This window comes from Coenobita brevimanus, chromosome 72 (genome assembly GCF_032717465.1).
Source record: "Coenobita brevimanus isolate Jiangsu-jjx chromosome 72, ASM3271746v2, whole genome shotgun sequence".
NCBI lineage: Eukaryota > Metazoa > Arthropoda > Malacostraca > Decapoda > Coenobitidae > Coenobita > Coenobita brevimanus.
Window position 1 is genome coordinate 35,936,243 of NC_137025.1, and position 24,227 is coordinate 35,960,469.

The following is a 24,227-nucleotide window of genomic DNA, read 5'->3' on the forward strand; positions in this document are numbered from 1 at the left end:
ACAGAAATGCAGTGAATATAAACTTGTTCAGGAGTAAAAAGTACCTTCAAATAACTTCCCAACATCCCAGTACAAAATTTTGCAAGCGCTAAGCCTATGTTTAGATGCAGAATTTCGTGAGCTTTCTCGTGGTGTTTTCGGAATTTCGATACGACCAATAGTGTTCGAATAAATCACCCAAAACTTAAAAACTCACTGGTGGTGATGCAGGTAGGGTGGGAGGCCGGGCAAGCTACGCTAGGGTGGAGGAGGACTGAGGGACAGGGAGGAAGATAAACCTGGCAATGGTGAGCACGGAAGGGGATGGAGAAGGGGCATGGGTGGAGAAGCGAGAGCTGCCGGGGGACTTTAACCATTCAGTGAGGAGCTGGGTGGGTGTTTTCAGATGGGTTGTAGTCTTTATAACTTTGTATAGTATTACTGACGCACGGCCGTTAGCATCCAAGGGATCTGGGTGACTGAGGGACTTTGATCATTTGGTAGGGGTCGGGACAACCATTTTGGCTCAACCTTTGGGTTACTGTCCATTTCCTCTGAACCTTGTGGCCAGGGGACTTTGACCACTTGGAAGGGATCCTGAGAGCCAGTTTAGCTCAGCTTGTCAGTTACAGTGTATTACCCGCCCACTTAACAAATCTATTTAACTTTTCAGCCACACAACTGCCGATGTTGGAACTTTTATGTTCGGATACGGACAAAAAATCTGGATACGGACAAAAAATCTGGATACGGAAATATAGATCCAAGGCCCAACATACATACACAGAGCATGTCCGGACACAGAGCATCCAGATAATTGAGTGATTACTATACATATCTATCTATCTATCTCCTATCTATCTACGGTATCTATCTCTCTATCTGTCTTTATCTATTTATCTGTGTATCTGTGTATCTATCCATCTATCTGTGTATCTGTGTATCTATGTATCTGTCCATCCATCACTCTATTTCGCTCTAATATATATATATATATATATATATATATATTAATGAAGAGTATATATGGACAAGATATTTTCTCTAATACATACTTCATTGAAAGTGATTGCAATTTCTGTGTTGTATATTTTCTTCAGTATATATTCTTTACACCTCGGGAGTCCCTTAGTCTTGTCTGGCAGGTTGTATATGATTCTGCCGTAGTTTGTTCCATCCATTTCACATCTTGCTAGACTGCAATTCCAGGTTGCTTACCTCTTTTTCAGTAGCCTTGTTAGATAGATGTTTCTTCTTCCGTGACTGATGTCAGATTGCTCTTAGCATTTTTTGTTTGTTTGGCTGGTGTTTAATGGCTATCAGCCATAATGTGGCCGTTAAGCCAGAGTCCATAAAGTTAAAAAGGTCCATACATATAACGCACAAAACGGGTACAGGAAACACGACAGGTGACAGAGCAGGAAACAATGGCAGGGAGACTGATGGCTGAAGGCTGACTTAGATGGAAGTTGAACTGGAGGCAGAGTCTGAGTCATAATCGGAGAGAGAAGACTTCACAATCTTAAGGGTGTAAGAAAGGACCTGATACATGTCTGGGTCGATGACAGCCTGGAGGGACTCCCAGGTAGCTCGGTGAAGGACAGCATAGCTCTTTGGAAGTTCCCCTCGCTGTACTCTTCCTTCCAGAGGTGCAGAGTCTGTATAATGGCATAACTGGGTCTCCAAATGGTCGAGGCCAGACTGGGGTAGCGTGGTAAAAACTCCCTAGGAGAGTAGCTGGTCTGAGCCAGAGGGCTTGGGACCCTCAAATGCCTCGCCTGCAGGAGGAATAGAAGCCATGGAAGTAGGCACCACAGGAGACACAGGGGTGGCAGGTACATCCACAGGTGGCGACAAGGGTGCAGCATCCCCAACCTCCACTGGCACCTCAGGAGAGGGCTGAGAGGCAGATTAGTAGGATATAATGTGCCCTGGCAACTGTATCTTTGCTGAGGGAGTTGAGGGGTGAAGCTGCAGCACCTTCAGGACCAAGGTGGTGGGGATCGCAGGGGGCCTGAGATGAAAATGAGGGGCCCTCCCCCTGGCCTCCTCTGCACCACATCTGTGGAAAATGTCTCAAGGATTAATATGGCAGGGAGCCCATTGGCCTGGAAGATGGCTGGCAGGCGCTGGGTGAGGACTGCCATATCCCCCTCAGGGAAAGCCTTAGCAACCTCCACACACATGGTGACAAAGGTGGAGGCAGGAGAGGCAGATTGAAGGCAAGGACGGTGCTGATGACAGGGGAGGGCATGGGGAAACCCCCACTGCCTGGCCTGCTGCACCGGTGACAGAGGCAGCTGCAGGACCCCTGTTCTGTTCACCATGATGAACTCAACCACTTTGCCAGCCGCAACCAGAGGCACAGGGTGGGCACTGGACAGGGCTCTGGGAGACGATGGATGAGCAGTGAATGAATATATCATCCCCTGTGTCCCAATGAGTCAGGAAACCAAAGCTGCGACAGACATGATGCCACTGCACCTGGACCATAACCTTAGTTGCTATGTTTCCTTTCTCACTCTTGTTGGTTTTTCTCCAAACGCTAGGACATGTTGTTCCCTTGGTGTATGGATGGTTAATCTGCGCTTTGCAAGTTAGGTGGGTGCTACTGAATCCGTGTCCTGGATTGGACACCTGCTATCACTTGATCCTGATTGGTTGTTATAATTGGGGTGTGACCCACTGTAAGCTTGGGAGAACTTGAAGATCTTCCACTTGTAGAATGAGTAGGGGTTTAGCTCTTTGTTATACAGTGCTTCTGTTAAGGGAAGGCATCTTACATCTTCACACATAGTTAAAATTTCTTTATTTTATTCAGTATTTTCCTTGTAGGGGCAATTCCGTGTTAGCGTTTAAGGTGGTTTTTAGATGCTCCAGTTATAAGGTGGTTACTCAGGCACTGAGACCATGAAGTTGTTGAGACCACGGGATGACCATGAAATTGTCTTATGCCTGATTTACCACCTTACACCTGGAGCACCTAAAAACTTCCTTAAGCAGGAACACAGAATTGCCCTTACAAGGAAAATATTTGAAGAGAAAAAAGATATTGTAATTACACATGAAGAAGTAAGTCACCTCCCCTTAATAGAAGCACTGTATATCAAAGAACTAAATCCCAAACCCCAATACACAAGCAGATCTTCATGCCCTCTCAAGCTTACGGTAGGCCACATCACAGTTATAACAACCAATGAAGATCTAGTACATGCAGGTGTCCAATCCACGATACGGATTCAGTAGCACCCACCTCACCCGCACAGTGCATTCTCACTTCAGTCACGGAGGAATAATCATCTATCTACCAAGGCTGGTGAAGAAGGGTTAAGGGACCCGAAATCGGGATCTAGCAGGAAACGAAGTGGATGGAACGAATTATTGCGAAATCATACTCAACCTACCAGACAAGCATAAGGTACTCCTGAGGTGTAAAGAAAATATACAATGCAGAACTTGTCATCACTTTCTATGAAGCATATATATATATATATATATATATATATATATATATATATATATATATATATATATATATATATATATATATATATATATATATATATATGTATATATATATGTATGTACCCCACTATAGGGGGTCACCTTGACGTGGTGGTGGGGCTTGAAGCATGGTTGGCATTGCCACCTACTTGGGAGGCAAGTCTACCTTTGTAGGGTTTGGCATTTGTCGGCCTTGTGGACCAAGCACCCCCTACATCACTGGTTGAGGAGGCCTACTGGTGATGTCAGTCCCTGCCCATCTGTCATCTAGGGCGGGACTGTTGCCTCCCCACGTGTTTGCCGTGCGTGGCGTCCCGTAATGCTGGGAGACGGGAGTCCTGGTGGTTGAGCGATGCTGCATGGTGCGCCCTGCAGCTAGCAATACACCTCTTTGGTCCCTTATTCTGGCTAGACGGGTGGCCTGGTTGGGCCCGACCAGGTCAATCGGCTGGTCACTGGCTAGCCATCCAGGCTAGTCACTTAGTGGCTTTAGGGTCAAGCGGGCACTGGGGGACCTGGTGGCTCCTATCGTCCTGGAGTCACCCTTGTCAGGGTCCCTTGGTGGTTACCTGCGTATACTTCCCCACTACCTCTGGGGTCGCCAGTGGTGCTTTCCCTGGCATATGGCCTCCCCTTGTTGGGCTCCATGGTGGGTGGAGGGGTGGGGGAATGAAGGTTGTTTTCTTTTGAATATGGCTTCTAACAATTTTTCAGCTGACGACCCTGGTTCCGTCCCTGACCATCCTTCAGAGTCTCCCTCCTGTGCGCCTCTTGTGCCTCTGGCTGGTGAGGCCCACATTGCCACCTTGGAACCATACCTGCCTGGTTCCAGTGGTTTCCGTTCAGTGGCCACTACAAAGAAGAAGAGCCGGCAACAGCCAACAACATCTTGTGGACATGCCCGTGAGGTCCTGCCAGGTGTCTATGAGAGGGTTGATTTCCCAAGGTACTACACCATTCGTACTCTGGATGGTCAGCCTATTGGGAATCTGGATATTTTTACTGTTCATCGGTGCATTGTATCAATCTGTGGGAGAGAGCCAAAGATTTCACCTCAGGGGGATGGTAGCCTCCTAGTGGAGGTTACATCCCCTGAAGAGGGTTCCCGGCTGGCTGCCCAGTGTAAGGACCCGGATGCACTGTTTTCTTGTGTCCCTCATGCGTTTTTCAATCAGTGTCGAGGTGTTGTTTTCTCCAAAGACTTACTTCGCTACAGTGAAGAGAAGCTACTTGAAGAACTCCAGGTCCACAGGGTTGTCAAAGTGGAGAGGTTTCAGAAGAAGGTTGATGGTGTACTTACCCCAACTCCATCCTTGTTGCTGACGTTCGACTGTACTGTTCTGCCTTCATCCATCAAGGTGGCTTGGTTGTCCCTTAGGGTCAAACCCTTTGTCCCAAATCCACGACGCTGCTACCACTGTCAGATGTACGGGCATGTTGGGCGAGTCTGTCGTCGTTTGCAACAGGGCCTCCCAGTGGTGTGTGTCAGTTGTGGAGCATCCACTCATGCAGGACAGGACTGTCCTGGACCTGTTTGTTGTTTGCACTGTGGCGAGGCACATCCTGCTTCATCTAAAGACTGTGCCCGGTTTTGCTTGGAGAAGGAGATCCTCCTCATCCGTAATCGTGATAAAATAAGCTTTCCTGAGGCCAGGAGTAGAGCCATGTCATCTGTTTTCCGTAACGGAGTGTCTTATGCATCAGTTTTGTCCGGTCATAGCCGTCCTCATTGTCCTGTCCAGCAGCAGACTCGAGTTCCTCCTGTTGTGTCAGCTCCTATGCCTTCATCTGTTGATACCATGCCAGTGCAACAATCTCCCGTACTTGCAACGGTTGCCGCTACAGTTCAAGACTCGACCTCTACATCTATGGTATCCCCTAGTAGTCATGGTGCACATTCTTCATTTGCTAAGCGTCATCGTGGTTCCTCAGAGTCTTTGAGTCTTGAAGATCCTCCAAGCAAGGTGTCGGTCGTGGAGTCCACATCCTCTGTAGTTAGTCCATCTGTGCAACAGCCCTCGGACCCTGCTTCTGGGTCTTCGGAGGCTTCTGGGGTGTCAGGTCAGTCTGGCACCTCTTCCTCCGGGGAATCGGATGTTCCTCCTCCGGTTACCTCTGAGGATCCTGTCCTGCCCCCTCCACGTTTGGAGGCCAGGACCCCAATCCCTCCTGCTCGACCTCTTGGTTCACTGGGGGCCCCGGGCAGGGTTCGGATTAGCTCTTCCTCTCCTGCTGGGCAGCGACGGGTGTCTGTGAAGTCTCCCAACACTTCGCAGACCCCAGGCCCTCGTTCTAGCCATGCTGCTGCCCGTGGCAAGCCCCTTAGTGGGCGTATCCCCATTCCCAAGAAGATTGTCTCCCAGGGTCGCTCAGTGGTTTCCACTAAGTGACCCTTTCTTTTGTGTATATAGTTCCTCCATTTTAATATTTTTAGTATTTTTTTATGGTTTTCTGTTTGTCCCTCTCCCCTGCCCCTTTTTATTTCCGTAGTTTTAATGGCTAATATTATTCAATGGAACTGCCGTGGTTTACGAGCCAACTGGGAGGAACTCCGTTGGCTTCTGGCTGAGTATTCACCTGTGTGTGTTTGCCTACAAGAGACAATGGTTGGAGATGCTGCGCCACCCAGTCCACCTGGTTACCAGGTTTTTTATTCAGATCCTCTTCCTGGACAGGGTCATGGTGGGGGTGTGGCTATTCTAGTACGCAGTGACATACCTTTCACTGCTGTGAATCTTAACACTCCACTGCAGGCTGTTGCTCTCCAGATTTTCCTTCCCCGTCGTTATACTGTGTGCTCTTTGTACCTCCCTCCTAGTGCCACTATTGAGAGGGTTGATCTTGAAAATCTTATTCGGGCACTTCCCTCACCCTATTTCTTGCTGGGTGACATGAACAGTCATCATCCCCTGTGGGGTGGCTCCACAGCTGATGCTAGAGGTACTATGTTAGCCTCCATTGTGGAGGATGTGGACCTGTACATTTTAAATTCTGGTGAAGTTACTTACTTCCATAGTCAAACGGGTATTTTTACTTCTATTGATTTGTCTTTGTGCTCTGCAGGGGTAGCCCTGAATTTTACATGGGCTGTGTTACCAGACTTACATGGCAGTGACCACTTCCCTATTTTATTAAGATCGACACAGAGTGCGCCTCGGCGTCGTCTTCCCCGCTGGCGCTTGGATAGGGCGGTCTGGCCGGTTTTTGAGGAGCTGTGTTCCCCGAGCCGATGTGTGGAGGATTTTGTCAGCACTGATGCTGCTGTTGATTATTTCACAGACTTACTTCACTCGGCGGCACTGCAGAGTATTCCGAGAACAGGTGGTCACTTTCCTCGCCGTCCAGTTCCCTGGTGGACCGATGAGTGTGCTTCTGCTGTTCGGGCTAAACGTGCTGCTTTCTCCCGACTTCGTCGTCACCGAGGTGACCCTGGTTACTTAGTGGCATATAGGAGGGCCCGAGCTCATGCCCGGCGGGTTATGAAGGAGGCTAGGAGGAAGTCTTGGGCGTCATTTGTTTCTTCAATTTCTTCACAGACTCCTCTCACGAAAGTGTGGAAACGGGTGAGGAAGATTTCAGGGAAATTTCCCGTTCCCTCTCCTCCTGTTTTATCTCGTGCAGGTGTGGTGGTGGCTCATTCTTTGTCTGTTGCCGAGATATTTGCCGCTCATTTTGCTAATGTCTCTAGGAAGGACACCTCATCCCCGTCGGCACGCCGCCGACGGCACCTGGAATCTTTGGGCATTAGTTTTCCATCTACTGCAGAGGAGTCGTATAATGTTGCTTTTTCTGCTTCTGAACTTCAGACGGCATTGTCACAGTGTCGCGACTCTTCTCCAGGCTTGGATGATGTCCCATATGCCTTCTTACACCACTTGCCTGATGCAGCCCTTCATTTTCTGTTGTCACTGTATAACAGAATTTGGTGCACTGGTGGGTTTCCAGCCTCATGGGGTGTTGCTGTGGTTCTCCCCATCCCTAAGTCGGGTAAGGATCACTTGCAGGCCACTAATTATCGCCCTATCTCGCTGACATCTTGCCTTTGTAAGGTCCTTGAAAAAATGGTGAATAGTCGGCTCATGTGGTACTTAGAGAAGGGTGGTTACTTGTCTCCTGTCCAGTGTGGGTTTCGGAAGATGCGGTCGACCACAGATGCTCTCCTTTCTTTAGAATCTTCCATCTGCCAGGCTTTTGCAACTAACCAGCATCATATCACAGTGTTCTTTGATTTGGAGAAGGCGTACGACACTTCCTGGCGTCATGGTATATTACAATTACTTTATGAGTTTGGTCTCCGTGGGCGACTCCCCACTTTTATCCGGGAGTTTTTATCTAATCGTATTATTCGGGTCCGAGTTGGGAGTGAGCTGTCTACTGCACATCCCCTTGAGGATGGTGTGCCACAAGGGAGCATACTAAGTGTTACCCTTTTCGCAGTGGCAATTAACAGCGTTATTTCTGTGCTCCCTGATGGTGTTCGTGGCTCTCTCTATGTTGACGATTTATCAATCTCTGTCACTGCCTCACGGATGTCAATGGCAGAAAGGAGGATGCAGATGGCTCTCAACCGTGTCTCTAGATGGGCTGATGACCGAGGTTTTCGATTTTCCTTCAAGAAGACCGTTGCCATGCATTTTTGCCGCATTCGTGGAGTCCACCCTGACCCAAACCTTTTTTAGACGGGCGTCGTATTTCGTGTTTAAAGGAAACCCGGTTTTTAGGGCTGATTTTTGACAGCCGGTTGACTTGGGTCCCTCACCTGAGGTACGTAAAAGCTGAGTGTCTCAGAGCATTGGGTCTCTTGAAAGTTTTAGCGCACACATACTGGGGAGCTGATCGCAAGACCCTCCTCCTCTTGCATCAGTCTCTGATTTTATCCAAACTTCATTATGGATGTGAAGTTTATTCTTCTGCCTCAGAAGCCCGGCTTCGTAGTTTAGATTCCATACATCATGCTGGTGTTCGTCTCGCCACTGGGGCATTCCGATCTTCCCCGATTTCGAGTTTGTTGGCTGATGCTGGTGTCCTTCCTCTAGACTTGCTCCGCTCTTCCCTTTTGATGCGATGTTGGTATCGCTTATCTCGTCTCCCAGACTCTGTGCCCTTTGTCAAGGTCTCTCAAGATTCTCGGTCACCTATTTTTGCCACTCGGCCATCCTTTCCAAAGCCCTTTGGTTTCAGGGTGCAGTCAGTTATGTCTAGCTTCTCTGTTCCTTCTGTGCCGATCACTCCCCACCGTGTCCCGAGGGTGGGCTACTGGCTTCTCCCCAGGGTGACATTTTGTCGTTTCTTCTCATTCAGTAAGGCCTCCCTTCCTTCTCAGGTTTTATTTTCTCTGTTTTTAGAGCATGCCTCTTCTCATGGGGACTCCATACCAGTTTATACTGATGGATCTAAGTCCGATGTGGGTGTGGGCTTTGGTGTGGTGTTTCCCACCTTCTGTCGAGGTGGGAGCCTCCCTGTGACTGCTTCTGTTTTTACGGCTGAGCTGTCTGCTATTTTATTTGCCCTTCAGATTCTCTTCACTCTCCCCCACACTGCTTTTACTGTTTTTAGTGACTCACGAAGTGCTCTTTCTGCAATGGAGTCTTTTAATCCCTCTCATCCTTTGGTTTTATCCATTTTAGAGTGGCTTTTCCTTTTAGGGCGTCGTGGACGTCGTGTAGATTTCTGTTGGGTTCCAGCTCATGTAGGAGTGGCAGGGAATGAACGAGCTGATCAGCTGGCCAAGGCGGCAGCGGCTCGTCCCCCTCTTGCACAGTCCCCTCTGTATCGTCTGCCTGCTGCAGATATGCGCTCCTGTATTGCCTCCAGAGTTTGGTGCTGTTGGCAGGAGCATTGGGATGCTGTAGGTGCCAATAAGTTGCGCTCGATTTGCCAGAAGGTGGGCTCATTCAGTTACCAGGGCTTCCCTCGTCAATGGGAGACTGCTTTGTGCCGCCTCCGCATTGGCCACACCCGTTTCTCTCATGGCTTTTTAATGGAAAGGGCTCCTCCTCCATTCTGTGATGACTGTCTGGTTCCCTTGACTGTTCGGCACCTGTTGGTGGAGTGCCCTAGTCTTGAGGATTTGCGTCGTCGATTCCTCTCTGACCACCAAACGGATGGTGGTGTGTATCATCTTTCCTCTGTGCTTGGGGAGGATGCCTGTGCCTTGGGAGGGGCAACCCTCTCGTTTGTGAAGGAGGCAGGACTTTTTAAGGATATTTAGAATTTCTTCATTTTGATTGTGTGGTTTATCCTCTGTTTTTTGTTTTTACTTTTTACTTCTTTGTTATACGGCGGCATATGACCCTGGCAGTTGCGCCGCCATGATTATTAGAAAAAAAATATATATATATGTATGTATATATATATGTATGTATATACATGTATGTATATATATATATATATATATATATGTATATATATATTTATGTATATATATATGTATGTATATATATATGTATGTATATATATATGTATGTATATATATATGTATGTATATATATATGTATGTATATATATATATATATGTATGTATATATATATGTATGTATATATATATGTATGTATATATATATATATATATATATATATATATATTTATTTATATATATATATATATATATATATATATATATATATACAGTAGAGAGAGAGAGAGAGAGAGAGAATATTAACAACTGAGGATCCAATAGGGAACCTGATGGCACATATAAAACTGAAGCCCAGGACAAAGAGATGATGGACTGGGGCCATGTTCGCGATTTATTTCAGTAGTGACGATTCGAGGTAATCTAACCCTATCATCAGATAAAACTAAAATATACACAAAATGAATTAAAAAATGAAGTTGCAACAAATAGCACCTCATTTACAAAATAATAAAAGCAATATGTACAAAATAAATTAAAAAATGAAGTAGCAAAAAAAAAAAATCATTTACAAAATTACTGAAGATCTAACCTACACACGTCTACACCGAGACAACTGCACAAAACTACTGAGCAGTAGGCAAAATTCTATAGAAAAATAAACTTGGTTGAGCTGTATAAGACGGCTGAATCGAATCACATTGAGTCAGTAAGTAAATAATTTAATGGAAGAATCATAGGTATTCAGTGAAGGCTTTGTCATGTATAAACAATGTTTCCGCTATTCTAAGACTGGTTTTATCATTCTTTGTCATTAAAATCTCAAATAATCCAGATCAAAAGTATGACCCAAAACAAATGAATGTACCCTAATTTCCAAGAAGGGAGGGTTCGATAGTGGTAAAGTGGTTCTATATGACAGCCTTTGCGTTCAAACATCCTAATTTTCATGTTTTGAATAGGACTTCCAGTATGTCCTGCATTACGGTAGGAACAATTAAACTTGTACAAAATGTTAGAGCATTAAGCTTTTGGGATTCAATCCTTATACCTAAAATAGGATCGAATAGTATATGAATTTGTAAAGATGAACCTAAATGAAACCTGTGGATAAACTGCATTAAGTAGTTTATTTAATTTCTTTCTGATGAGAAAACTGCTGTGCCCATAATAAGGGAGACTAATATGAAGTACATGTTTGGGAAAACACAGGATTTATGCAACTGAATAATTTATCCAGGAACTTATGCAAGGTACTTTCAAAAAGATGCAGAGGGTATGCGTTATTCAAGAAATATGTTCTAAGCCTAGTAATTTCTAAATGGAACAAATTCCAATCCGATGAAAGATTATAACACCTGAATTACGGAATCCTAATAGAGTTGAATTTAAAGACCCTGGGTACAAAAGACAAAAGATTAAGACTGAGTCCTGTAAAGGTACTCTTCCTATAAACAGAGGTACTGAAACTAGTCATGTCTATGGACTAAAACATCTAGGAAAGGAAACCTTCCATTTTCTTCTGTTTCCACAGTGAATTCAATATTAGGGTGCTTATGATTAACCCTCCCAGGCACGTTGACGCGAATCGGTTTGTTGTGGTTTGGCACATAAATGCACATTGATGGGTATTGCGTGAAAAAGCAGAAGAAAACTCTGTTAAAAGCAAAGTTTTTGGCCAATTTGCGTCAAATTTGGACACGTTCTAGCGGGCATGTTCCTTTTCCGAGGTAATCACTTGGCAACACTGTAGAGCCTCCCAGGTGGCTGCCCATAGCAAGAAACCTCAGTCGATCACAAGGAGACTGGCTGTGAGGATGTTGTGTGTGCTGTCCCTTTAAATCACCCTAATTTTCCCCTCCCGCCCGAGTCAAAGCCCCAATGGACTGAGTGTGATAATATATTATTTCTGAGCATAATTTGAAGTGATTTTGTTGATGGAACACAAATATATATTTTGAAAAAAAATGGTGCCCATTATCAGTCGTTAGTCCTAGGGGCAAGAGGTGTGTTCACTATAGCGGGGGTTTGCCACACTGCCTCCCCTGGGCCCTATGCTGTGACTACACATACGTATATAGAAAAGCCAATGCCTAAACTGTATAATGTGTGAAAGCTATAGTGGCTTGCTTTGTGATATATTGGAACTAGCATGTGTTACGTACACCACAGCCATAATGTGGAATGAGGCAGGCGTTACCAGTACGCCATAGTCGGGAAGGGATTATTAGAGGTATTTAGGACTGGCTGTTGTGATTGTGATATTATATATGCGTATGAATTTGTGTGAAATATAAGGTCAACATGCTGCAAGTGTTTGTGAAAGCGTGTGGTGTGTGCCAACACGGCGGTGCGTCGTAAATCTCGAGGCGAAAGTGCTGCATCACAGTCACATTGTACCATAGTAAGGAACATATATAACTGCGGAGGTAGGGGTGGAATCATTGTGGTAGTCATGTATTTGCATATGATTTAGTGTACAATGTACGTGAATTGAGCTGCGAGTGTTCATGAAGGGATAATTTTAGGGTGCGTAGGGTAGGTTAGCAATACCTTAGGGGCAGGTGTGAAGGTGATGTAAGGACGCCGGGCAACAACGGACCATCATTGAACAGGTACTGTAACTTGCTAAGACATTTAGTGAGAAGTTATATTTTATGTACAGTGAACGTGAAATGTGCAGCGAGTGTTCATTGTGGGATATTGTGGGTTCGTAGTGTAGGTTAGTGATACCTTAGTGGCAGCTGTATGGGGACATAAGGACGTTGGGCAATGACGGACGTCATTGAACAGGTACTGTAACTTGCTAAGACATTTGGTGAGAAGCTATACTTTATGTACAATGAACGTGAAATGTGCAGCAAGTGTCCGTGAAGGAATTCTGTGGGTGAGTAGCGTAGGTTAGCGATACCGTAGCGGCAGGTGTGCAGGGACGTCAGAATGCCTGGCAACCACGTGCGTCATTGAACAGGTACTGTAACTTGCTAAGACATTTAGTGACACATTATACTTTATGTACAATGAACGTGAAATGTGCAGTGAGTGTTAGTTGTGAGATATTGTGGGTGCATATTGTAGGTCAGCGATACCTTGGCAGCAGGTGTGCAGGTGATGTAAGGACGCCGGGCAACGAAGGATGTCAGTGGACAGGTGCTGTAACATGCTAAGACATTTGTTGATTTTTTATGATTTATATAAAATATTTGTGATAAGTGTCATGAGTGTTCATTGTGGGATGTGGGTGTGTAGCGTATGTCAGCGATACCTTAGCGGCAGGGTGCAGGTGATGTAAGGACGCCGCACAATGACGGACGTCAGGGGACAGGTACTGTACCTTGCTAAGACAATTTTTGATTATTTATGATTTAAAATAAAATGTTTCTGATATGTGTCACGAGTGCTCGTCGAGAGAGAGTATCATGTGTTGGGGGAACCTTGAGGGAAGGAGGGAAAATATATATATATATATATATATATATATATATATATATATATATATATATATATATATATATAGTGTGTGTGTGTGTGTGTGTGTGTGTGTGTGGCACACACCCATGGATGAAAGCGGACAGGTATTACACCACACAAAGACTGAAAAGTTATCGTTTTATGTGAATTGTTCGTAAATGGTGCAGTGATTGGCCAAACGAAAAGCTATAACATCACTTGTGTATTGGTACTATCTATGGAAGGTGCTGCATAACAGTGAATAATATCTCTTGTTTTTCAGCTGAGAACCTAAAAAGCTCATACTGGACTTTCTGTGTGTCTGTGCTTGCCACAATGGACAAGAGGGATTTATCTTATGATGAGTGGCAGAAGGTTCTCTTTGAGGAGGAGACTGAGAGCGAGGAGGAGGAGCAGTTGAGGGATGCTTCAAATGAGGAGGGCTGGGAAGATGTCTAATGCCGTTCCCCTCAGGAGCCTTTGCCCCTGCCCCTACCGTGGCGGGAGCAGACACCACCACCACCAGTGTCGGGACCATCAGCCCAGCCATCATCGTGGATGACAGGCATCGCCTTTGCTCGGACCTCTTGCTCCAGCAGCCATCGCGGTCTCTCCACCTCTAGCCTCCAGTTCCCCCTTAGCCGAGCCCATGTCACTGGTAGCAGGGCCTAGTTACATGACATTGGCACCTGCACGCAGCGCAGTGTCTGCGGCGCAACTGGTAGGATGCGACTGTGTTGTCGTCCCCTGCCCGGTCGACAAGGGCGCTGTTTCCAACAGCAGTCTTCCCCCACCCCCCGACGTTTTGCAGCAAGAGGAGACAGTCTCATCATCCTCATCATCAGAACCCTCACCACCTTGACAAGGCTGGGTGTCCGAGGAGTCCGAAGGGTGTCGGTACGCCGAACTACTGCCACCACCGCGGGAGGTGTTTCCATAGAGGATCCAGGGTGGAGCAGTGGCCCATTCACACCAGCTAATGGGACCTTCACAGGAGCCCCAGGAATGAGGGTGGATCCTCCAACAATGCCTCTCCAGTTCTTCCAGCTGTTTTTCACCAGGGAGTTGTTGACGTATGTCACTCGTGACACCAACAGCCACACGTCATTCCTGGGGACTGTGCTGGACGCATGGTTCATTGGCAATGAAGAGGAGATGGTCAAGTTCCTGGGGCTGTACTTTTTCATGGGGGGGGTGAATATCCCGACCATCAGTCATTACTGAAGGAGATTCCGTCTCCATAACTACCCCCTTTTCCAGCAAGTAATGAGTGGGAGGCGTCTCAGGGCCATCCTGAATCACTTCCACGCCTTCAATTCACTTGCTATTCCCCAGGACTATTGTACCAGGCTCACCAGAGTTCGCACGGTGATGGAGTACCTCCTTCAGCAGTTCCAGGACACCTACTTACTCGAGGAGTACCTCAGCCTGGACAAGGGCTCGCTGCCGTTTCGTCCTGTGCTTACGACCATGAAGTACAGTGGATGAGATTGCAAAAATCATACTTACGTTTATCATTCCATCAAGTATAATCCCTGATGGTCTTAGATAGTACAATAGCGGAGCATGCGTCTGCGTGTTGCTGTGTCTCATTGCGTGCTTTATTGATATTCTGTATTACAAGACACGCTGACATAATATATGTGAACATTGGTAAATTATTTCTTTACACACACACACACACACACACACACACACACACAGGTAGTAGCTGACGTGGCCATATCGATCAGGCTGTAACCTGGTGCCTCTCAAGTCGGTAATCTTGTCGTAAAATACGTAATGAGCCGGAGGGTAAGCTGAGAGAGAGAGAGAGAGAGAGAGAGAGAGAGAGAGAGAGAGAGAGAGAGAGAGAGAGAGATGGGGGCTGATGACATATAATGAGAATACTGTAGGCGTGTGCGTATGCAATGAAGGGAGTGTGTAAGGCAAAGAATGAAGATCGTAAGGACCCGGAAAGATTCTGAGAAGTAACAACAGCACCAAAGTCATGCTGTTTTGTGCCTTCAGTACTGTTAGATGATGCCTTCATTATTTTATTCATTGTCACCCTATGCTAAAGAAAATTGTCCGCCAGTAGAATTAAAGTAATGAACACCTCACCGTACTCCAAGGATTAAGTAGGATTCCTTTCTAGGACTGGCAGGGTTCTCTGAGTATATGAAAGCGTTTGATATCAGGCTGGAAATAATATTTTCTGCCAAGACCTTAACCATGACACTTTATAACCCTCCTTCATGTGATGAGTTCCTTTACAAAGAGTAAAGTCGTCTGATGATAGCAGAGATTTATGAGTGTTGTGAATCATAAGCAGAACCTTGTTATCTCCCCCCCCCCTCCTCTCTTCCTCTTTGAAGAACCTAAACTATCTCCTCTCCAGCGCCTTGTAACATAAACAATACTAAGGCACTCTTCAGGTAATGTTTAACTGGAAGTCTAGATCACGTATTATATTTTCCCGTAAGAAGCATTTTTGGTAAGGAAGATGAAGCCTGCTGGGAATTTTAGTTGACATCCCCGCAATATGGAGTCAGCTAGTGTGTTGGTTAGCAGGTAATTCAGCTTTCCGGCCGGTAAGAGCAACAGACTCTGTTTTTCCCTTTTGTCCCACTCCACCCAGCAATACAACTGTGGACCTGGATATAAACAGGGTCGCACCCCAGGTGACACCTGGGACACAACAAAATTAAATATCTCTATTAATGACCCTCGTCGACTCACACGTTACAAATATAGACATAAGCGGCCCTGCGACAAGCATGACCTAATGGTAGTAAATTGCCATATTTGTCACCGTCGAAGCAGTAACACTTCACCATCTACTGTACACTGAAGTATGCAAGAGTACCTCATATGAATGGCCTGGTGCGATGACATTAGTAAGAATCTTTTATGACATCTCCTTGGGCCTAGTCGATGGTGAGGTAAAACTATTATAAATAAAACTAGATTCTCCTTCATAATCGCGATCTTTTGGTGACTCGCATGTGAATGAAAGAGAGCAGCGTGCCTAAGGAAGAGGATAAGGTAGAGGAAGGAAAAAGATGACTGAAAAAACGAGTGAGAGGGAACAGATAGTGGGAAAGACAGTGAAGGAGGTTTGTGTTAGACGAGGAGTGCGACATGAGTGAGGGGTTAGACGAAAGGACAAGATCTAGGAGAGAAGTAAATGAAATTAGCATAAAAGAGAGAGAGAGAGAGAGAGAGAGAGAGAGAGCAAAAGCGTAGACAAACTACACCTGGTAGCACTCTCATGTGAACCAGTATGTTCTGATCACTGACATAACTGATTTGACATAACTGATTAAACTGTAACGGTTCGCACAGAGCTTTACAAATAAAATATGAGTAATATTTCTGTAAAGGTATGTAGGTAACAAAAATTAAGTGTTTCACCCATGAACGTATTATATAGATCGTTCATGAAACACTGACTTTTTCGTTCAGTCCATTAATGAAACTTAAAAAAAAAAAAAAAAAAAAAATGTCTCCCACTGCCCGCATAAATTACTTTTATCGAGTCTGAAAAGTACTAATACTTTTTAAGGGGTTGAAAAACTAATAGTAGCAGTGTAGCGACATTATGACAAGAGTAAGAAGGAGGTGGAAGGAAATGAAACCAAACTGAGTTTTATTCCCGACTAGTTTCGCCTGTGCTTTTTTCAGTACCCCTGAAGAAGCCACAGGCGGAACTAGTCGAGAATACAGCCCACCTCTAATGGTAGTAGTGATATTTGAACTTCATTTTTTACATAAAAATCGGCCCACCTCGCTCCACACACACACACACACTAGAAATCTCTCTCTCTCTCTCTCTCTCTCTCTCTCTCTCTCTCTCTCTCTTTATATATATATATATATATATATATATATATATATATATATATATATATATATATATATATATATATATATACGTTTCTCAGGGGGGAATGCACTGTCCGAACCATCCCACTGTCCGAATCATCACCGCCCTCCCCTAAGCATGTTTTTGGTTATTTAGTTACTTTTAGTTTCACTGGACCGCCACTTTGGTTTACTATTACCAGCTGGACACCTGTTACATAGTGGTACACGTGACTACCGCTTTATTAATTTTTTTATGAATATTTCCTATGTTTTGTTATGTCATTGGTTTCAGTCACTTGATTCCAATACACAGTTGTAAGTACCAATGAGTCTGGTGAAATCCGCTCTATAATAGTCTGGGATTTAATCTTTTCTCTCCGTTTCTTTCAATTTTTCAGTAGTAACAATTAACTCTGAAATTCGATGATTGCTAGAACTTAACTCAGGTCCAATTTCCTTGTTGTTAACTAGGTTATCATTTGTAGTTAAGCTGATGTCTAGGATATTGTTTCCTCTCATTGGGTATGCCACATGCTGGAAAAGGGTGTTTTCTTGAAGATTTGCATAAAGCTCATGTCCTCAGTGAGCAGTTAGCAGTTCATCCCACTTTGTTACTGGTAGATTAAAGTCACCAAAAATTATGCTATCCTCTTGATCATAAAGAGGATCAATAAGTTTTTCATCTGTGTCAGTTGACTGTACCTGCAGATGAGACGAAATATATGTTTTTACGCTATTTACTCAGTTGAGCATAAATGGTATCTATGCTGGTAATACTGGGTTTGGATAGCACAAAGGGGTTGAAATTAGTTTTCACGTTTAGTGAAACATCGCCACCAGCATAGTGTGGTCACTCACAGCAGAAAATATTGTGCCCTATTCCACTTAAAAGTCACGATCAGATGTGTTAATCCAGGACTCTCTGATGCCGACAATGTCATAATTTTCTAGGTAAATAAGAGATTTCAAATCCTCAAATTGTGTAGACTAAGTGCGTTAACATAGTAGAGTCAAATTCTGTCCCAAACAATTGATGAACTGGCTTTACGGGTATTTATGTTGAAGTTACTGCTCCCAGACACTCCACGTTTTTCTATTTGAAGAGGGCAACTTCATCATGTAAAAGTCTGTCAAGTCGTGCCACTCCTACTGATTTTAAATGGAGACCATCTTTCTGGAAAAGAATATGTTGCTCAAAGTCTCTTCGGAGGCGTGGGTTCGGATCCCACCGCTGCCACCAAATGTCATAAAAGACTTTGTATTTGACTTGTAGTGGAGTTATATATATATTAGACTTGTGGACGAGCGGTTGTTATACTTGAGTAGCTTTGTGAGTAGATAATCTTCTTTCCCATTTGTCATGTAGTGACAGGAGAGGTAAAGAATAGTATGGGACTATTTTTATTTGTCTTGGAAATATTAACAAGTCTCTCACACAGAGCGAAGTATAGAGTCCCGCTAGCTATCTGTCTCGCTCTCTCTGTCTCTCTCTCAAGTTGCTAAGCCCTTCTCCCTGCGACCTGTCTGTTCTATCGCTAGCTTCCTTCTGAGCTCTCTTTCTTAAATTCTGGTGAAAGAGGAGACGTATCACGTGTGTTCCTTGTGAGTGGAAAGTTCTAGAAGCCTGTGTGTGAGTATGTGTATGGTCACTAGGCGCTGTCGTGTGCCTATAAAGCATTCCTTGAGTTAAGAGTGTGTAAGCATGTTTAGCATTGCTCGATTCTCGCAGACACAGTACTTTCTCATCACCTGACTCCCTGCTTCTATCTGTCTCTCTATCTATCTATTTATCTATCTATCTATTATGATTTGTAATTATAATATGGAGTCCTAACAAAAGAACTGGTGCTACAGATTGACAAAGTCGACCCCTTCTTGCGTGCAAAGGTTTGAGATGGTTATTTGTGCTGAAGGCTTTATCACAAGTTATTTTCTTCATTGATCCTTGGGTGTATGCTGTATATTATTACATTAGTGGGCTTTGTTTTAAATTGTTTGATCATTTCACGATACTTTGCTAGCTATTCCTCCGATCTTTTGCGCTCCTTATCGTTTGCACATTTTCTGACCTTATTTGCAGTCTTCTGTTAAATCACGTAGTCCACCTTCCGGATAACTGCACCTCTTTCTGCTGCTGGGGGGGGGGAGGGGGTCCACAAAATTCCTCTAGCTGACTGTGTACAAGGGAGTCCCCAATAAGCCTTGTTTCTTCAGTCTCGTCAACCGCTTCAGCGAGGATCTGGTAATGATTGTATGTAGTTATGGGAAGGTGCTTCTTCATACATTTTACTGGTTTTGTGCCGAATCTTACTGTAGTAAAGGGAACTTCACTTTGAAAGGGAAGTACAGAATTGATGGGCGAGGAAGATACACTATCGGTTGTGGCTGCCTGATGGGCGGGGGATGGTGCAGGCTCAGCTTGTACACATCTTACCTCTTGAATATTGTCACTGACTTCTACGTAATTTTGCTGCTACAAACTCTTCCGTGTCTCGAACTCTGCCTTGAGTTCTTTGTAATTTCTCTGCGACTAAGCTAAGCCTTCTCTCTCTCTCTCTCTCTCTCTCTCTCTCTCTCTCTCTCTCTGCTGTTCATATCCATAATTACTTCCTTCGTTTCATATTTAATTTATTTTCTTATTGTCCCACACCAATACTTATTTTCATTCTCTCATTACATACCCGACATCTTCTGATCGTACTATTTCCTCCCTTTCATCCTCCTTTTATCTCTGCTTCGTCTCCCACATTCTGTCTGTTTTATTATCTCTGTCTTCTCTTTCCCCCCTTCTTTTTCACTGGAAAAAAGGTAAACAGAACCAAAGCATTCTCACATTTTGATGAAACTGAGTGTTCTTCCAGGTCCCACATCCTCATCCTCCATGCCACTTTTCTTCAACTCCTTGTTTCTCTCCGCCTCATCTTACCGTCTGCATTTCTCTTCTTTTGACGCCAGCATTCTTTCTTTCTCTCGCCCATTCTTGGCTATCTTGCATCGTGATTCTCCCTGTCCTCTCTACTCTGTTCCAGTTTCCTCTCGTTTTTACTCCCTGTGTCTCTCTTCTTTTCGTTTTCTTACTCCTCATTTCTCCCTCACTCCTTGGAACCCACTCCTTGCCTTCCTGCCGCTCTCATTACTATCCGTTATCACTTCCTGTTCCTCTCCTCCTTTTTCGACCCGAATTACTTTACCCTTTCATCCATTTCTCTAAAGTACAGTTTCTTCCCACGCCCTCCCTGTCACACACACACACACACACACACACACACACACACATTTTTTCTCTCCCTGCCTATGATATAGGCACAAACTGAGCAAGGTTGAATTAGAGTGGAAATGGGTTGCATTCGGTGAGTGATGTTGGCCCTTGATTGTCGCACAATATACAGGATGGCTGAGCACATGGAAGAATAGGTGGATGAATGGATGGGCGAATGGATGAGTTTTGTGGAATGACTGTTGAATGCAAGGAGGAAAGGAAGAAAAAGATAAATCACTGAATGAAAACATTGGCGGAGGGTTCGATAACGCACTGTAATAATGGTAGGACAACAGACATACAGGAGAATGTGATTCAGTTAAGAGGAAATTAAGTGGGGGGAAGGACAGAGAAATAGATGCACAGGAAAATGCATGAAAGGAGGAAACAATATCAAGTTACTTGTTGGTCGTGGGAGTAAGAAAGTACGGTGATAGTAATTCTACAATAAATGATGAGTTAGCCCGTTTATATGTCAATAAATAGATTGGTAGGTAGGTAGGTATCTAGGTAGGTAGGTGCCACCAGTGTCAATAATGTGGATATTTTACAGAATCGTAACCAAACAGTGTTGGGTATCGTACAGTATTGTAGATTACTGCTGCTGCAAAATGTAGATAAGAGTCGTAGCTTAGGAGGTTGGGACTGTAGTTGTAGATTGAAGAGGCACCTATATTACCAGTATGGGCTACCAATGTAATGAGTTGTGAGGCGTTGGATAGCGTGGAGAATGAGTATTTGTGGGTTTTATCTCTCCAGTCACGAGTTAGGTCTTTCTCTGTCTCACTCGCCCCTTCTATCTACCTTGTATCGTAAGTGAAGGTGAGGTAAAGACACTTTGGGGTTAATGGGGTTAATTTGACACCGGTTTAGTGTTCCCTGCCAATCCCTGTAGTTGTGTGATGGACAGTGTGACATGACCCACCGATTGTCAGTATGACAACTAATTTCTTACTGGGTATCTCTTATTCTCCCCAATCTTCTTCTCCTACTGATTCCTACACTTGATTTCTGTGTATATATATAATACCGGCTGGTTTCTGGCTGGCTGACATGTGTGTGTGGGTGTGGGTGTGGGTGGGTGTGGGTGTCTGCGTGTGGGTATGGGTGTGGGTGTGTGGGTGTGTATAGTGTCTGGCATGCATCGGTCACATGGCTAACTGGCTTCCGTGAGTTCCATCGCGTGTTTGACATACATCATTGTGTTCTGACATTCTTGGTAGTCTGGGCCAGAGAGTGTTTGTGGTTCTCTTCCTGAAGCATCAGACATCCACCTACCTGTTATATAATTTAGTGTGCTTTTATTACATATTGTGCTATGATTATATTAATACCTATAACTATAACATATTGTGTTATGACAATATTAATGGCTATATATGGATGAGGGGCAATATAGAGAGGAAAAAAAATTGGAGAATTAAAAGAAAAGAATTCTAATAACGGTAGAGCAATAGGTATGGAGAAAGTACGCAAGAATATTACTGGGGCAAAGAGAGGGGACACAGGTGGAAAGAGGAAAATGGAAAGAACAACTGGAACGTGAAAAGGACAAGAAAAAAAATGGCGGAGTTAGGAAAACGAAAGGAAGAGTTAGTGGTCCTTGTCTCGTGTATGAAACTATGAAATGTGCGAGAGGGAGAGAGAGAGAGAGAGAGAGAGAGAGAGAGAGAGAGAGACAGACAGACAGACAGACAGACAGACAGGCAGACAGACAGACAGAGACCCCTTGGTTCTACCCCTTCCCACATTATCTTCACTCTCGTATGCGGTTATGTCCTTCTTTCTACGTGCTTGCTAATTCCCACTTTCCTCACCTTCCTTCTCCCTCTCCAGAGTACAGCATACCTTCCTATTCTTCCACACTCCTCAACCTCTCATTTCTCCCAACCTCTCCACTTCCTATTGTACCTCTCCCTTCTTTTCCAGCATTTTTTTCCATTTTTCTCCCCGCCAGCTCGCCCTATTATTCCTTCCACTGATCCTCCCATTACCCTACTCTCCTCCTCTTCTTACCGCTCCGCTTATACTCTGATAATCTTTCCGATTCCTTCCCCAGTTCATATAATCATTACTTCTCTTTAACATCAGCTTCCTTCACCCTTGTACAACTGTAAAAAAAAAAGAATCGTTACGACGTTGTGCTAAACAATATGACAAACGACTATGGTTTAGGAACAACGGGCAGGGGGCTAGGAAACTGTTGGTACCTCTGCATATCCAACAATGTTGGTTATGCATGGGATACAAGAGGCATTTCTTGTGTCTGAGGTAATAAATGCGTCGATATGAATGTATCAACCCTTCGGAAACAGCAGCCATTGTAGTGTTCGTTACGTTTCTATCGGACCCCTGAGTAACGACACTTTTATGCACACCCGTACCAATACTCTCTCTTTCTCCCGAACCTGTCCTGCACCACTTCTCCTTTCCCTTCAAGTTCTGCGTGTCATTTTCCATCTCTCTCACCCTCTTCCTTTCACTCTTTCTCATTCCCTGCGTTGCCCATACAACCCTCTTTCTTTTTCCTTCTGCGTCTCCAGTAAGACTTACTCCAATGCCTCTTCCCGCTTTTTATTCCGGCGTGTCCTTCCCTCCTCTATCTCACCTTCCTCTTTCTCGTGTACCACTCTTACGACTCCTCCCTCCATTTTCCACTTAAACTTGTCTAAATCCTGTCAGCTCAAAGAGTCGTCAAGCCACAATTAAGAAGCCTCTTCCCTGTCGTTGCAGAGACCACATTGTCAACATTTCTGCACTCTCTCTCTCTCTCTCTCTCTCTCTCTCTCTCTCTCTCTCTCTCTCTCTCTCTCTCTCTGTGCGAATGTGTGTGTGTGTGTGTGTGTGTGTGTGTGTGTGTGCGCGCGCGTGTGTGTGTGCGTGTCAGTTCCTACGCTTTCATATAATATTGTGATTTCTACTAGGCATTTTTATTTCGTTGGCAATGAAATCTAGGCTTGAATAAATTGATTAGTTAAAAGAAGAGGGGAAACGACGAAAATTTGGTGCCTGTGAAGACGTAAGAGTGTTGAGTAGCAATGAAAGTATGGGAGGGAAGGAGAGAAGCTCGTGTGTGAGAGTAAGAGAGATGGGAGAAAAACAAAACACAACAAAACAGAAAGGCTGGGGCGAAGTAGAAACAAAAGATGAAAAAACGGGGTATACAAGAAAATCATAATCGCAGATGAATAGGACTGCAAAAAATGGGTTGTGGGAAGGGGGTGAAAACCAAGATGATGAAAGGTAGCAATAATAAACAGAGAAAATGAAAAGACTGACTTGCGCGCGCGCACGCACACACACACACACACACACACACACACACACACACACACACACACACACACACACACACACACACACACACACACACACACACACACACAACACTTAACACTGTGAAGGGGTCTTGCACAAATTTCCTTAGAGCTGATTAACGAGTTACTGCATTATACCAGAGAAAGTTTTTGGTTTCAACAAACTGACAGACAACAGACTGTTACTGAGTCTCTCTCTCTCTCTCTCTCTCTCTCTCTCTCTCTTGAAAAGAGCCGTACTGTCGATCCAACTATAGTTTACTGTGACATTATAACCCAGAACGACCAACATTGGATGACATTATGTGGCAACCTATGCCTTGCAGAGAGAGAGAGAGAGAGAGAGAGAGAATATTAGAGGACCGACACTTAAAAATTCATTCCCACATAACAAACAGGCCTGAAACTACGTGAATGGGAAAGGTAAAGAGTAAGAAAAATTAGAATATGAAGAAGGGGAAGAGAAAAGTAAGTAAAGAGTAAGAAAAAATTTGAATATGAAGGAGAAGGGGA